The sequence below is a fragment of the Erinaceus europaeus genome, chromosome 20 (assembly GCF_950295315.1).
Source record: "Erinaceus europaeus chromosome 20, mEriEur2.1, whole genome shotgun sequence".
In the NCBI taxonomy this organism is placed as follows: Eukaryota; Metazoa; Chordata; class Mammalia; order Eulipotyphla; family Erinaceidae; genus Erinaceus; species Erinaceus europaeus.
This window is the reverse complement of record NC_080181.1, coordinates 30,251,258-30,268,729: the sequence shown is the minus strand read 5'-3', so window position 1 is coordinate 30,268,729 and position 17,472 is coordinate 30,251,258. Positions and strand designations below refer to the sequence as shown.

At 43.9% G+C, this 17,472-nt stretch overlaps 1 protein-coding gene across 3 annotated transcripts in view; it reads right to left on the bottom strand.

The window, feature by feature from the left end:
• NTM (neurotrimin) overlaps nt 1–17,472 on the bottom strand; it is a 1,300,688-nt gene that overhangs the window by 1,020,621 nt on the left and 262,595 nt on the right. The window lies entirely within an intron of this gene.

Genomic DNA, 17,472 nt, shown 5'->3' with positions numbered 1-17,472 from the left:
GATACTGTTTTTGAATTATCACCTTATCCTGCTCTACTCCCTGTGGGCAAAGGACTTTGCACAGTCAGACTTGTTAAGTCACTTGCTTAAATGCCTTGCAAATGCATTTATTTCAAGGCTCACCAGACATTTCCTGATTTTATCTTTTTTTTTCCCAGAAATATTCTGAAGTTGTAGCCAAACCCACACTACTCCTAAGTCCTGCCCCCTGCTGCTCAAGTGTCCACTTTCTACCCTGTCATGTCTGACTTAATTATGTCAGCACCCTGAATTACCCTCTGGGCCAGCTCCCCCACTTCCCCAACACCCCCTTCCCCCCCACAGTTTGCTGTTCTTCATTGCTGTTGGTGTCAAGCTAAGCCCTGTTCAGATAAGACCCTACGAGTCTGGGAACTTTGTTTGAGTGGAAAGAAAACTTCTTTTGGTACTGAAAGTAGTCAGTCTCTTCTTCAAGAAGAAAAGAGATGCCAGATGCCAGGTCAGAAGGGAGGGTTATGTAGATGGAGGATCTTGCTCTCCCTGTGGTCTTTGCACCTGCAGTATCTTCTCTCAGTTTGCACCTGCAGTATCTTCTCTCAGTTTGCACCTGCAGTATCTTCTCTCAGTTTCTTTTGAAACTTCTGGTGTCACACTGGCCTGTTTTTCTTACACAGGTGTTTTTCCCATAGATCTCCATGGAACTGGGTTTCACTTTTTTCCAAGCTCAGCTGCCAGATCAACTTCATTCAAGAGCCTCTGATACACTAAGAGGAATATATGCATTCTTATGTTCATAGCTGCACTATTTACAATTGCCAAAGTGAGGGAGCAGCCTAAATGCTCCTAAACAGATGACTGGTTAAAGAAGTTATAGGACATATACTCCATGAGATACTACTCTGTAATCAAAAAGAACATTGTATCCTTTGGAACAAAATGGATGAAACTGGAGATGATTATATTTAGTGAAATAAGAACGAAGATGAAAGACAAAGTGGTTTCATGCCTGTGTGAGATCTAGAGAACTGATACACATGAAATTGCAAAGCAAAGCAAACGCACAAAAAACAGAAGCAAGCAAATCGTTTCTTGGTGAGAATTACGGAGGTTTCTTGGGGAAGTGGAAGGGTGGGGACACAGAAGTTTGGTGGAATATAGAATTATACTCTGTGATTTTACAATCTTATAACCCAATAAAAAAGAGCTTTTGCTAACATCCTGCTCAAAAGGGGTTGTCTTTGGGTCAGCTGGTGGTGTACCCTGTTTAGCACAGAAGTATTACCATGCAAAAGAACCTGGGTACAAGTTCCTCACCTGCAGAGGAGAGAGAAGCTTCATAAGCAGTGAAACAATGCTGTATCTATCTATCTGTCTGTCTGTCTGTCTGTCTGTCTGTCTACCTATCTATCCCCTCATTCCTTCTCAATTTCTCTCTGTCTTATCAAATAAAAGAAAGAAATGGCCACTGGGAGTGATAGATTCATCATGTAGGCACCGAGCTCCAGCAATAACTCTGGCAAGAAAGAAAGAAAGAAAGAAAGAAAGAAAGAAAGAAAGAAAGAAAGAAAGAAAGAAAGAAGAAAGAAAGAAAGAAAGAAAGAAAGAAGTTGTCTTGTGACCCTGAAGCTAGCGCAATGACTGGGAATGGGTTTGGTTTTCAGCACTCATTTTGCCATAATGATGCTTTGGTTCTCTCTCTCTCTCTCTCTCTCTCACCTCTCATTGATAAATAAAATAAACTTAGAAAAAAAAGAACTGTGTTGGAAACCCCTCTTTCGGGAGTCAGGCAGTAGCACGGCCTGTTAAGTGCACATGGCGCAAAGCAAAAAGACCGACCTGCGTAAGGATCCCAGTTCAAGCCCCTGGCTCCCCACCTGCAGGGGAGTCACTTCACAAGTGGTAAAGCAGGTCTGCAGGTGTCTATCTTTCTCTTCCCCTCTCTGTCTTCCCCTCCTCTCTCCATTTCTCTCTGTCCTATCCAACAACAACGACAATAATAACTATAACAATAAACCAACAAGGACAACAAAAGGGAATAAATAAATAAATATTAAAAAGTAAATAAAAAACACAAAAACCAACAACAAATAAGAAATCAAATGAAGGTAATTTTATCCTCATGGTCCCTTCCTCTTAGGGACCATGAAGTTTCTAATTTATTTCTGTGTCAGTATATTTGTGTCCTATTTTGTTCACGGCTGTGGCCTTAGTGCTCACAGACACATTACACTTAGTGGGCACATAATAAAAGAAGAGAAATATATAGGATAGTTAGTTATTCCAGAGGGTCCATTCTGGGGCCAGGGGGTGAGGTCCTTGAGATCAAGAGTCATAGGTAGTTCATCTTTGTCATTGTACCTAAGGCGCTTCAGGTTCAACACAGGCTTTTAAAAATATGTGAGCCTGGTGAAATTGCTCACTTTAGGGAGTCAGGCGGTAGCGCAGCAGGTTAAGCGCAGGTGGCGCAAAGCACAAGGACCGGTGTAAGGATCCTGGTTCGAGCCCCCAGCTCCCTACCTGCAGGGGAGTCGCTTCACAAGTGGTGAAGCAGGTCTATGGGTGTCCATCTTCCTCTCCCCTTCTCTGTCTTCCCCTCCTCTCTTCATTTCTCTCTGTCTTATCCAACAAGGACGACATCAACAACAACAATTACAGCAATAAAACAACAGGGGCAACAAATAGGAATAAATAAATATTTAAAAAAAACAAGAAAAGGAAATTTCTCATTTGGATTGTGTGCTGTGATTCCATGCACTTGATCTAGGTTTGAGCCCAACCCTCACCATATTACCCCGTCACATTAAAGGAAGCTTTAGTGCTGTTTTTCTTTTTTCCACTTTCTCTCTGCTTCATTATCTCTATTTAAAAAAACAGTATGAACATATAACTGAATTTTGAATGTTGTATTTTTTTCTTGGGAGGGGGTTGGGGAACTGGAGGAATAGAAATGACAAGCTGAAATAATAGCTGGTGAGTAGACAAAGTCAAGGAACAAAGAAGGCTACTGAAAGCTGAAACAAGAGTGTTTAAGAAGGAATGAAAGCTTGAGAGTAAACCCACAGGGCTACCCATTTGATAATGCCTTGAAAATCTTGTGGAAATGTTGCTTCAGTGGATAGAATGACAGCTCCCAATGTTTCAGTCCAGAAATCTGCATAGTGGATACGCTTTATTGAGTCTTTGTGCATGGCAGTTAGAAAAGCACCGTGTGAGAAGTCCCGAGAGCAAAGATCAGAGGGAAGGGAAGCATGAGAAAGCAGAAGGATTGGATGATGTCTCAGGGATTGCGCCAATTAGGAAAAGAGACAAAATGGGAAATTAAGGTATTAGAACCCTGCCATTGCTCTGAACAGGAGCCACAGCCCATCAGAAGCTCAGTTTATTCTAAGGAAACACTTCTGAGACCAGAATGTAGAATCCAGAGCCTGAAACAAGAAGGCCCAGGTTTCTTGGACATAGAAAAGTGACAGTGCAAGCCCTGGATCTATAAAGTGAACCATGAAGGATGTGAGTGATATGGATAAGGTGCTAACACTCGCTACAGCATGGATAAAACTTAAACACATGGAGCTAAGGGAAAGAAGACAGACACCAAGAATCCCAGCCTGCCCATGGATACATCCATCACAGATTCCACATATAGAGACAGTCCAGAATAGGCTTTATCTTTCTTAGCAGGACATCCATTTCACTGGTAATTGATAAACACAGCCAGTAGCCCTGCCGTCACTATACAAGCTTATAAGGGAGGTTGGGAAGAATTCACCCACTAAGTACAAACTTTCCCATGAAAGCCTGGGTCTCATGTGGGAGCACCATAGTCAGCACAGGGAGAACTTTGTGGATGATGGAGTGGTGCTCAGGTGTCTCTCTTCTCCTCACTCTCTAAAAGGACAAAAAGTGAGATACTATGCATATCATAGTCACTCAGTAGTAGTATCACATGTGTGAGAGGTCCTGGGTTCATTCTCTGGATGGACACACACACACACCCACACACACACACACACTAACACACACACACACACACACACACACACACACACACACACACACACACACATTTAGACTTTGTAAAAACTATAGTGGTCATCAGAGGGTGGTAACCACCCTGGGGTGGGAGCACAACATCTTTGGTGGCAGGTGAATTGAACATAAATGTATGTGAGTGTGCAGCTACAACCCTGAAATATTGTAATTTGGTAATGCAGTATTAAATCAATAATAATAAATCTAATCAAATGTGGATTTAAACATGGGGGTGCTGGAGACCTTGCTGACATCCATATATCTACCCAGCAGAGGTCATCTCCTTATTCTTTCCTGTTTATTTATTGAGAGAGAGAGAGAGAGAGAGAGGGGGGGGGGAGGGAGAAAGGGCATCTTTCTGGCATATGCAGTGAATGGGCTAGAACTCTTGACCTCAGACTTGCGAGTCTTGTGCTCTTCCTCTGAGCCCCTCCCTGGCTATACCAACCTCTCTAATCTGATGACTAAATGGGAAAGACCCATGGAGCTAGCATTTGAAGCAGAAACATACATTTCAGCATTCACACTGTCTCAAGGACACTGGATCTCTCTTCCCATTGGAAGCATTGTCCTTTCCAAAAAAGGGGGGGGGGGGCAGAACCCATTCTCTGCATATAGAGGTTGGATTTTATTACCTATGGCATGAGAGAAGTGAACTGTGCTTGCAATGGGAGGCCTCTGAGGCTTTTGGAGCTTGAGCTCTTTCAAGGGTATTAAAGCAGACCCCAGGCTCTTACTCAACACCCCTCCATCCCAGCCTGCCTCCTGCTAGCCCCCCCATGGTGCCATTTTCTGGCTCTGAAATGTGGGGCTGCTCAGAGGAACTGCATTCACTTCCGATGATGCTCCCATTCAAGGTGGTACCTGGCGGGACTTCTAATCATAGGCAATTGATATTCTACTGAGCATCTTCAGGGAAATAATCTGCAAACAAGAGGCTGCAGGCTATAAAAGTCTCTCCCTCTCTCTTCTCATTTCCATCCCCCTTTTTTGTTTGTTTTTATACACAGCTTACAGCTTAATAAAAATACAACCTGAGCAAGAACTGGACACCTTAGCGCTTTGCCCAACAGTATTATCCTTTTAAGCTTTATTATTATTAGTAGAGTAGTATTATTATTAGTATTATTATTATTACTATTATTGGTTGGTGTAAAGTTAGGCTGCATTTGGCAGAGAGGTGCAAGGTGCCTTGCTCTGCTGACTAGACTGTCCTTGCGTTTCAGGAGCTGGCATGCTTGGCTCAATTAACAGAATGGCTGGAGAAAGAGGGTCAGCCTTGCAAAGCTGGAGACTCACACTGATTGTGTGATGAGCCCAGCAGTAATTTGGCTCTCTGGCTTTCCCCCATCTCCCTCTCCCTCTCCCTCTCCCTCTCCCTCTCCCTCTCCCTCTCCCTCTCCCTCTCCCTCTCCCTCTCCTCTCTCTCTCTCTCTCTCTCTCTCTCTCTCTCTCTCTCCCTCTCTCGCTCACACACACACACACACACATATACTCACAGGCATGTATATAGACCAAGATTCCTTCTGAGAACTAAGCCATAGGCAGACTAAAGGTGTTTCTGGCTTTTTTTTTTTTTTAATCTCCTGACTGTTAAGGAATTTGTCATACATTCTACAAGGAAGATTCACTCTCCTGCAAGAAAAGACGAACGCATCTGTGGAGTGAGCAGCGACATTTGAGCTCAATCAGCGTGGCACAGGAGGAGTCCCCTGAATGTCTAATTTCTGCCAGCACTCTAAGGGACCTGGTAGGTCTGATCGGGATCATATTGACAGCACAAAATGAGACAAGGTGTGCAGTGGTTTTCTTGAAGGGAGAGACAGTAAAACATACACAACTGGGAACCTATGTAACAGCTTTCTAATAATATCTGCTATCTGTGATCGGTATTGCGTTTTCATTTTTTAACCACTGCAGCCTGTGTGTACACACAAGGAGGACGCAGCCTAAGGAAGGACAGGACCAAGGTGGAAGAGAGACAGGTCTTCCTGCATACGGACTTTGTTTGGAATCAGAAATGCCACTCTTCCTTGAGAATACTAAGTCACATAGCAGTCATGAAGGCTACACTGTAATTTTTCCGGAAGAAATCAAGTGATGCTAGCTGGTTTCAGCACCACTCACTGGCCTTCAGTTCTCAAGCATGGCCAGCCCCTGGGGGACCTGGAGTGCTAGCCAGGTTTTTCTGACCTTTTCTGTTTGCTTCCTAGCCCTTCCTTCCTTCCTTCCTTCCTTCCTTCCTTCCTTCCTTCCTTCCTTCCTTCCTTCCTTCCTTCTTTCCTTCCTTCCTTCTTCCTCTCGTCCTCTTTCTTTCTCCCTTTCTTTTCTTTCTTTATTCCTTCCCTCCTTCCTTCCCTCCTTTCATTCTTTCAAATAGACACATAAAAGCAGAGAGAGAGAGAAAGAGAGAGAGACCACAGAATCAAAATTTTCTTCAGTGCATTGGAGACGGTGCAATGGCTGGACCTTGGGTCACACATATGGCAAAACTGTGCACCATCATAGCACCCACTTAGACTTAGACACCCTCCTCACCTACTTCCTATTACAGCTCTCCCACTCACTCCAAACCTAACCTTATCAAAACAAGGACTGCAAAAGCTGAATAAGAGCAAGAGACTGGCATACATTAACGATGACTCTTTAGTCACTCTCAAGCCATTCCACCAGCTGGGGCTCTAATCGGGGAATCCTAAGATTCTTAAACAGACTTGTTGGACCTAGAACTCAAATAAATCCCTCTCTCCATAGTTAGTGGTCATTTTTATCAGGAACAACAAAATAGACCCCTTTGTGGACCCCCCATAGGACCTTGCCCTCAACTTGGATCAACAATGGTAGAGAATGTTCCATCCTCTGAAGGGAAGGTGGATAACATACACTATGCTACACCTGGGAAAGATGGGTCAATACTGGGGCAGCTTGGAATGTTCCTACTCATGACCACAAAATGCGAGCTCAGATCTAGAGGGATGCAGAGGTCACACAGGCTTCTAAGCTAATTATGGGAACCAGATCACATCAAATCGACGGGTTTACAGTTAACAATATTTATATCCCTTCCCCATATTAGGGAGCTACTCTCTTCCCTGATCCAGCTTTCTGGTCCTTTTCCCAGCCATGACATCATCTCCCCAGACAATAACTTAGATCCACCTGCATATCAGATTTTAGGCTCAGGCATAAATAGCAACACTAATATAGCTACAGGCCCTTTGAAATATAACTAAAATATGCCTACTAGCTATCTACAAAATGGGGGACCCCCCCAACATTTAATCTGCACTATTCCAGCCATGACTGTTCAACAATTTGTTTGGCTTTGTATGATAACTCTCTCTTCAGCCACCAGGTTCCAGATGCTAGCAGGATGCAACCAGACTTCCCTGGACAGACAATGTACCTTGGAGCTCTGCTTCCCCAGAGCCTTTCACCCCTAAGGAAAGAGAGAGGCAGACTGGGAGTATGGATCATCCAGTCAATGCCCATGTTCAGCGGGAAAGCAATTACAGAAGCCAGATCTTCCACCTTCTGCATCCCACAATGATCTTGGGTCCATACTCTTCAGAGGATTAAAGAATAAGAAAGCTATCAGGGAAGGGGATGGGATACGGAGTGCTGGTGGTGAGAAATGTGTGAAGTTGTACCCCTCTTATCCTATGGTTTTGTCAATGTTTCCTTTTTATAAGTAAAAAATTTTAAAAAAATTAAAAAACCTTTGCACCATCAAGTGAGCTATTTTGCTGGCCCTCTCAGATATGTTTCTAGCACATATGCAAAATATATCAAATGTATGTTTATTTTTCTCTCTGAAACTGTGGAAGGTAGGTCTTTTTTGCTCACAGGGGCATTCATTAAATATTTATCATGTGCCAACTAAGTGCCTGGCACTGCTCTCAGGAGGCACCTAGACTAGAAGAGGAAGGAGCTATGGAAAAAGATCTCACTGACTCCTTGTGGAGCATGCTAAAGACTCAATGTCACAGGGTCCACAGGAGCACAGTTGGTGGTGGCACCCAGGAGGCTGCGACTAGTCCAACTATTTGGGTCAGGAATGGGAAGAGCAATTGAAGTGGACGAATAAACCCAGAAACCCTTAAAAAATTTTTTTTTGTTGACACCTAAGTTATCACTGGGGCTCAGTGCTTGAAAAACGAATCCACTGCTCTTGGCATGTTTTTTTTTTTTTTAATTATTTTATTTGCCTCCAAGGTTATCGCTGTGGCTTGATCCCGGCACTATGAATCCACTATGAATGCTCCTATGAATGCCATTTCACCACCTCCCCCCTTTTTAAATAAATTCAATAAGATAGAGGGAAATTGAGAGGTACGGAGAAATAGAGAGAAAGAGAAAAAAATAAACACCTGCAGACTTGCTTCACTGCGTGTGAAGCTTTCCCACTGCAGGTGGGGAGTGGGGGCTTAAGCCTGGTTTTTTAAGGACATGGGTCCTTGTGTATAGTACTATGTGGGCTTAACAGAGTTTGCCACCACCTGAGCCCATTTTTTCATTTGTTTTTGATACAGAGAGAAATTTAGAGGAAAGGGGAGATAGAGAGGGAGAGAGAAAGAGAGACACCTGTAGCTGTGCTTCACAGCATATACAGTTTCCCCTGGTAGGTGGGGGAACCGGGGCTTGACCCCCAGTACTTGCCATGGTAATTTAACATGTGCACTCTACTGGGTATGCCACACTTGATACAAAAACTTTTCTCTGAAGCATCTCCACTGAGACCAAGGATATTGGTTGGATTTTTCCAGACATGCAGTGTAGTCAACACAGGAATAAAGACACAGAAGGGTGAAGCATGCGTGACATATGCCACATTTCAGTTTGAGGGAGACTTTGAAGCAAGAACCAACTGGAGTTGAGAGGAGGAATCAGCATAGAGAGGCCAGCCTGCTGCCTCCACCTGGAAAGGACCAAGCCATCAGCTCAGGAGGGACCACCGGATGTCTTAGAAGCACTCAGGATTATTTCCCCTTCCTCCATGCTTTATCCCTGCCCAGCATGAGAGACCTGGAAGCACCAAGGTTGGTGAATGTCATCCAGGGTCATTCATGATATAGGTGCCAGAAACCCAGCAGAGGAAGAGAACACAGAGATCCCACAGAAATCATTGTCAGAGAGGGTCATGTGATGGTACAACTGATAGAACACACACATCACTATGCACACGGACCTGGGTTCAAACCCTGATCCCCACCTGCAAGAGCAAGCTGCTTCAAGTCTCTGATTCTCTCTGTCTCTTTCCCCTTCTTTCAACCTCTATTAAAAAAGACCCCTCAAAAGTCAGGTATGGGAATTCCAGAAGAAAAATGCATAGGTGAAAAAGAGTATGATGTGACTGTGTACATATATATATATATATATATATATATATATATATATATATATATATATATATGTGTGTGTGTGTGTGTGTGTGTGTGTGTGTGTGTGTGTGTGTGTGTGTGTATAGTGTGTGTGTGTGTATTATGAATGTGTGTATATATATAATTCATTTTATTTTTGCCTTGGATATGTGTCATTTTACCACTCTGGGCCATTATTGTCTTTTTTTTTTAATTGCCACAAGGGCTGTCACTGAGATTCAGTGCCTGCACTATGAATCCACAGCTCCCAGCAGCCATATGTTTTCCTTTTTTATATAGAGATAAAGAGAAATTGAGGGGTAAGAGGGAGACAGAAAGAGACACCTGTATCACTGTTCCACCACACAAGAAGCTTCTCCCCTGCACTTGGGGGCCAGGGAACATGCTATGTGTGACCTATATGGGAAGCACCACTTCCTTTCATTTCAAATATAGAGGTGGAGCAAGGAAGAGACATTATACCACTGAAGTTGTGTTACGCATGACAATGCAGGGACCCTACCAGGCTGTGCAATCTCTTTGTCCCATGAGTATAATTCTTGACAGTGTTTGGGTGGAGGGTGAACATTTAATTGGGATCTGGGTGTCAGAGAGAGGATAGTCTAGATGTTCTGGGAGGAAAGACAGAGGAAAGAATCATATTATTGCTTACTAGGGTCTTCCTGAGCAGAATGGAGTAAACTCTCATCTTGGAATTGTTTGAATTCCATGAGCTTTTGCAAAAGGTAGACAGACAGACAGACAGACAGACAGACAATAGGGAGGGCCTGTGAGCAGTAGCCTTGCACAAATATCTGCTCTGTAAAACCTGGAAGCAACCCAGGTGTCCAACAACAGATGAGTGGCTGAGCAAGTTGTGGTATATATAAACAATGGAATACTACTCAGCTGTAAAAAATGGTGACTTCACAGTTTTCAGCCGATCTTGGATGGACCTTGAAAAAAATCATGTTGAGTGAAATAAGTCAGAAACAGAAGGATGAATATGGGATGATCTCACTCTCAGGCCAAAGTTGAAAAACAAGACCAGAAAAGAAAATACAAGTAGAATCTGAAATGGAATTGACATATCGCACCAAAGTAAAAGTCTCTGGGGTGGGTGGGTGGGGAGAATACAGGTCCAAGAAGGATTCAGAGGACCTAGTGGGAGTTGTATTGTTATATGGGAAACTAGGGAATGTTATGTATGTACAAACTATTGTACTTACTGTTGAATGTAAAACATTAATTCCCCAATAAAAAAATCAGAAAAGAAAAAAATATATATCTGCTCTGAAATGCTAAATTCAGATGCAGTTACAGGATCCCAGAGAAGCTTAAGCCAATTGAACTTGCTGAGATGCTAAGGCAGCAGGACCATAGGGCACCTGGGAAGAAGATTCCAGCCTGCAGCCACCCAAGTTGTTGCAACTTGCCTTGGGAAGCATCTAGAAGTACTGGAAGTCAGCTGGAAAGGTGAATGAGGATCTCATCTTGGGAAGCAGAACAGCCCACGAAGTCTCCCACCCAGACAGGAGAAAGAACAGGGCGAAAGTGACCACTGGGGCTGCACACTCTTGTTTATTCTGTCAGAAAGCATAAGCCATTGTCTGCAGGGCAGAGGCTCCCTGGACCCAGTAAATTAGTTCCATGCTTTTAATAGAGAGGCTGCCCCTGCTATCTGAAATCAATCTGGGGAGATTGTATCAAGTCTTGTCTCTTTAAAATCCTTGGTGTTTGCTTTCTTGGCTGAACCACAGGCAGTGTGGGGAACTGACTGCAAAAAGGCAGGTAGTGGAGCTCAGGGTGGGGGTGAGAGCCTCCCAGAACAGGGAAATCACAAGCACTTCTAGTAGAAGTCTCTCCCTGTCCTAGCAGGCTAACTTTGTGGGAAGAAAAGGGGATGGGGGGCAGGGAGAGGAAAGGTAACCAAGTGGGAGGCAAATGATGCACACCACATAAAGAACTTGTTACCATGTCAAAGGACCCAAGTTCAAGTCCCCACTCTCCATCTATGGGGGATACCTTCAGGAGTGGTGAAATAGTGCTGCAGATATCAACTTTTTACCTTTCCCTCTCTCCCCCTTCTTCTCAACTTCTCTCTGTCCTATTAAATAAAAGGAATAAAAGAGGGGGGCGGATAAAACAGTGGTCTGGGAGGTGGTGCAGTGGATCAAATGTTGGACTCTTTTTTAAAAAGAAATATTTTTATTTATTTGATACAGATAAATTGAGAGGTGAGGGAAATAGAAGGAGAGACAGAGAGACACCTGCAGCTTTGCTTCACCACTGGTGAACCTTTCCCTCTGCAGGTGGGGATCAGAGGCTTGGACCTGGGACCTTGTGCACTGTAATATGTGTGCTTAACCAGATGTGACACCATCCGGCCCCTAAACATTGGACTCTTAAGCATGAGGTCCTGAGTTCAATCCTCAACAGCATATGTATCAGAGCGATGCCTGTTTCTTTATCTCTCTCCTCCTATCTTTCTCATAAATAAATAAATGAAATATTTTTTTAAAATAGTCACCATGAGGGTTGAATTAATAGTGCTGGCACTCAGTCCTAGCAACAACGCTGGTAGAATAAAACAAACAAACAGGAGAAAGAGAACAGGAGAAGGGATACAGAGAGAAGATACCTGGCAAATGGACAAAGCACAAAAATAATTTTTAGCTTGCCTCCAGGGCTTCCTGCCTGCACCATTCCAGATAGATCCTTCCTTCTTTCCTTCCTTCCTTCCTTCCTTCCTTCCTTCCTTCCTTCCTTCCTTCCTTCCTTCCTTCCTTCCTTCTTCCTTCCTTATTGCCACCAGGGTTATCACCGGGGCTTGGTACCAGCATTACGAATCTACCACTCCCAGTGGCCATATTTTCTTTCTATTTTATTTGCTAGGACAGCGAGGAAGGAGAAACAGAAGTTACCTGCAGTATTTGCTTCACTGCTCCTGTAGCTTCCTTCCTGCAGATGGGGGCCAGGGACTCAAACCTGCGTCTTTGTGCATGGTAATGGGTATGCTCAACCAAGAGCATCACCTCTATAGCTTTCCCTTTGCAGGGTAGTCCAATGTGGTTGAGGATTAGGAGTAGGGACTTAAACCTGGTTCCTTGTGCATGACAACATGCCATTCTATCATGTGAGCCATCTCCTCTCCTGCTCCTATCCAGAATTTTTTTCCTGCAATCTTCCCCTCAGAGGGGCTGCTGGAGTTCACACACACACACACACACACACACACACACACACACACACACACACACACACACACCCTGATAAACTACCCGGCATTAAAATGAATATATTCTTCCTAACGGAAATAATCATTAGCCTTGGCAGCCAAATTGGAGTTAAAGCTCCAGTGATATAATAATAATAATTTGCATTCACATGGATTCTTTCAAGCAAAGGTCTCGGAAGCGTTGCCAAACATTAATTAATTAAGCCTTGTGAATATGCCCTCCAGCCCCCATCGTCGCCCCCAAGAGGTTGGCAGCCATTATCTCAGCTCTGCAGATGTGGAAACTGAGTCTCAGGAAGGTGCAAAGGATTTATTCAAGGTCACTCCGGGGATGGGGAACTGGACAAGAGACTGAAAATGCAAACTCTGTCTGTGATGAGAGTGACAGCAATTTTTCTGAGGTATCTTGCTGGGGCAGGGTTGGGGGGAACTTTGCAGGAGTGGGGGTTCAGGGAGGAAGGAAGTCTGCAGGTCTTGGGGAGCAGGGGCTGGTTCCTGATACAAAGGCAGGACTGAGAGAATTCCAGCACCCCAATTACCTTGAAAGTGACAGGAAGAGAGGCTCCCTGAACCAGCACTTTTCTTTTGTTATCCTTTCCCTTCCTTCCTTCCTTCCTTCCTTCCTTCCTTCCTTCCTTCCTTCCTTCCTCCCTTCCTTCCTTCCTTCCTTCCTTATTTCCTTCCTTCCTTCCTTCTTTCCATCCTTCCTTCCTCCCTTCCTTCTTTCACTAGGAGGCTAATAACGGTTTACAGCACAGTTATTAGAATCTACTCATCTATTGATAATGGTGAAGACATAGAAAGCAGAGAGAGTAAGAGAGATCACAGCACTGAAGCTCACTTCAGTGTGGTGGGGGCCTGGCTCAAACCTGTGTCACACATATGGCAAAGCAGTGCACTAGCCAAGTGAGTTATTTTACCAGTCTACCACCTCTTTTCATTTGCAGGGCTCTGGGTGCCACAGCATGCTGCTGGAATTGGGAAACAAACAGGAGGAGAGTGGTTAGGGAAGGTACAATTACAAGATGCTCCAGAAGGATGTCAGTAATCCACATTAGTTTTCTGCAGAAAGTAAAGGCAAGAGGCACAAGGTGGGGGCTTGGGGGGGACAGGTGGTGGCACACCTGGTTGAGCACACATATTACAATGTGCAGGGATCTGGGTTCAAGATTCTGGTTCCCACCTGCAGGGAGAAAGCTTTGCAAGCTGTGAAGCAGTACTGCAGGTACCTATCTATCTATCTATCTATCTATCTATCTATCTATCTATCTCTCTATCTATCTATTTGTCTATCTTCCCCTTCCCTCTGGATTTCTCTCTGACAACGTCCAACAAATAAATGAATAATATATATGTACACACACACACATATATGATGATCACCTTCTTCACCTCATCTTGGATGGGGCTTGAAGGAATCATGTTAAATGCCTTAAGCCAGAAAGACAAGGATGAATATGGGATGTTCCCATACATAGACAAAGTTGAAAAAATAAGAACAGAAAGGAAAACCCAGAGCAGAAACTGGACTAGAGTTGGTGTATTGCACCAGAGTAAAGGACTCTGGGAGGGGGAGGGAGTGTTCAGGTTCTAGAACATGATGGTGGAGGAGGACCTAGGTGGATAGTTAGCATGTTATGAGAAATATTACACATGTACAAACTACTGTATTTTACTGTCTACTGTAAACCATTAATCCCCCCAACAAAAGGAAAAAATGAAGAAAAAAGAGAGAGAATGAAGGGATGACACAGGTGAATTTCAGACTGGAGTGTATGAGGCTCTTTTCTGGGCCCCCATGTTTGCCTGCTGCTTCTCCTGACTGCATTCACTGGGAATACAGTTGTTAGAATACTGCTCAACTACTAAGAAATGGTGAAGACATAGAAAGTGGAAAGTAGAGGAGAGAGAGAGAGAGAAAGAGAGAAGAGAAGAGCAGAGAAGAGAAATCACAGTATCAAAGCTTGCTTCAATGTGGTGGGACACACACACCAACAAAATAATAACATGAATGAGGAATATGAAATTCAAAAATAATGCAAGAGAAAGTTATTCCCACATTTCTTTTCCTCTGTAGAGCTCTCACGCTACCTGAACTCCTTCAGAGTTTGAGGGGGACCGCTGTCAGCAGTGAAAGAAGGGGAACTCATGGCTCTCGCACTTGGTTTCACTGTTGACAAATACGCAGTGGCCAGCTCTCCTATCCTGCTATCCTGGGTACTGCTGACATATTTGGCTATTTCCTCGTGAGATTATACTTCACCTAATGACTTCCATTCTTCATGTGCCTCTCTCTTCCCCTCCCAAGCTGGGTAGTTTTGGAGAGTTGATCTGCTGATGAGATGAATCGCTCTGAGATTTCCAGAGCATCTTTCTTTACACTTCACCTCCACCCCCACTCTGGCTGAGAAATAGACTTTTCCCTCATCCATCATAAGTCAGTGTGACAATGCTGTCGCTCCCCAGGCCGGGTCCACTGCATCATCCCTCTCTCTGTCCCGCTTCAGTGCATGGCCTTCATTCTTGGGGACAGTTCAGACCTTTGGAAAAAACCAGGAAATTACAGCAGGACCAGTTCCCCCTACACACACACACACGCACACGCACACGCACACACTAACAAAATAATAAGATGAGGGAGGAATATGAAATTCAAAATAATGCACAAGAAAGTTATTCCCACATTCCTTTTCCTCTATGGACTTTTTCCTCTGCCTAAATAGAATATGGTGAAATTATAATAAATTCATTTTTTTTCCTGATGTGTTATCAATCTTCGCCACTCCCTAGAGGGTAAGGGGTAAATCCTATTTTCTGAGTGTATAGGTTGGGAAAATGAGACAAAAAGAGTTTATAATGGAAGGCCAAAGGCATTAGGAGGGGAAAGTGAGAGGTGGTGTGGTGATGGTGCCAGCCCTTGTGTGATAGGAATAATGAATATAAGAGGGATACTGACAAACTATTCTATCCCTTGTCCTTTTGTCCGGTCCTAATGGAAACTGAAGAGTTAAAAATAAATTCTGAGATTTCCTCATGTTTGGGAGCTACTCTCTGCCCTATTCCAGGTTCCTAGCCCTATTCTAAACACTGACACCATCTTACCAGAGAACACTTTAAGTCCACCTGCATTCAGCTAACATTGTTTAGCTAACACTACTGTGGTTCGATGTCAATGAAGGATTCTCTACAATCTCAGACAAGTTCTGAATGAACCTAGGGGGTCTGTTGGTGACCTGGACAATAGCAACCTTCTCTAACAGACAAGATGAGAATAGCCTTCTAGAACTGTATCACCACACTCTTAGGCAGATGGACTGGGTAAGAATGGTCTGCCTATTCTTTGCTATAGAAATCCATAAAGAATGCTCAGAACTGCTGTCAACTATGAGACAGCATCATAGAAAAGGTTGGGCCATGGAGAATGTTCTGGAGACTGTGATTAATTGAGTAGATAGAGCTTTACATGCTTGGGCTGGTTTTGTTACAGTGAGGCCCCAAGGAGTCCATCCACTCCACCATCACTCTTTTATTTTTCTTTTGTGGATCACATAAGCTGGGTGAACCTTTGCTTCCAAATGTTATTGGAAGATTTAATTAAGCACCATTTGAAATTTTTGAATGGAAATTGCTACATTAGTCATGATTATTATCCGTTTTCTTTAAACATAGGGCCAACTGCTAAGCTGTTAGGCCCAAGCATGGAAATTACAAAAATATTCAAATATCCATTATCGGAGACTCCATTTGCCAAGCATCCTATCTAATCAGGGAAAGCCTGCTGGAACAGATGGGCCTTACTCTGTGCCCTACATGCCGGGAAACTTGGACATGTTCACACCCAACAAATCAAAGTGCCAAATGTTGCCTCTGCCACAAAGAACTGCTCTACTCTGTTAGGGGCAAAATGAAGGCAAGACATGGACATTACAGAATTATCTGAGACTCATACCTGTGTCACTTAGACTATATGCTTTTGTCTCCTTCTCTGAGAGGGAAGAGAAAAGAAGGACACCTGAGGAAGCAGGGATTATTATGGGATAGATGGTAGTGTGACTTAGGAAGAAAATGTGGGGCCTTAGAAAGCCTCACCTGGAAGAGAGGACCAATAGAAGTCAGCTCATTGAAACAGACCAATGAGAAAAAAAAATCCCAGCTTTATTAAGTAGGGGATATTTCCAGCAGATCATCCGTATGTGCCTGTTTGCTTGGTTTAATTTTCCTAAATAAAGTATGCAAAGACTGATCCAGCTTCCTCAGTTCTTTGTGGAACATGCCACGGGGAAGCAGATACTATGCAGGAGACACACTGGTCTCATCCTAGCACCCACCACACACACTGGTCTCATCCTACCACCCACCCACCCACCCCACACACACACCTGCAGCAAAAGACAGACTTGTTATTTATTTATTTATTTATATTACCACCAGGGCTATCACTGGGGCTCAGTGCCTGCACTATTAAATCACCTCTCTTGGCAGCCATTTTTTTTCCTATTTTGTTTGATAGGACAGAGAGAAATTGAGATGGGAGGGCGAGATAGAGAGAGAGAGAGAAAGAGAGACACCTGCAGACCTGATTCTACTTTCTGAAGCAGCCCATCTCCAGGTGGAAAGTGAGGACTGAACCCAGATACTTGCAAGTGGTTACTTGTACACTCAACCAGGTACACCACTGAGCTTGTTCTTGTTAAAGCATATGTGCCTTTCCTCCGCCAAACAAGTTTTCTGAAATCCCTGCCCCTAAGGAAGGAGAGGAGTTATTGGCATTTCTGAGAGACCAAGCCCCAGGGCCAGACTGCCTATAGCCAGAATCCTGCTGAGCTTTGTCCAGGTGATTACAACCTTCAGCTTAAGGGGCTCAGG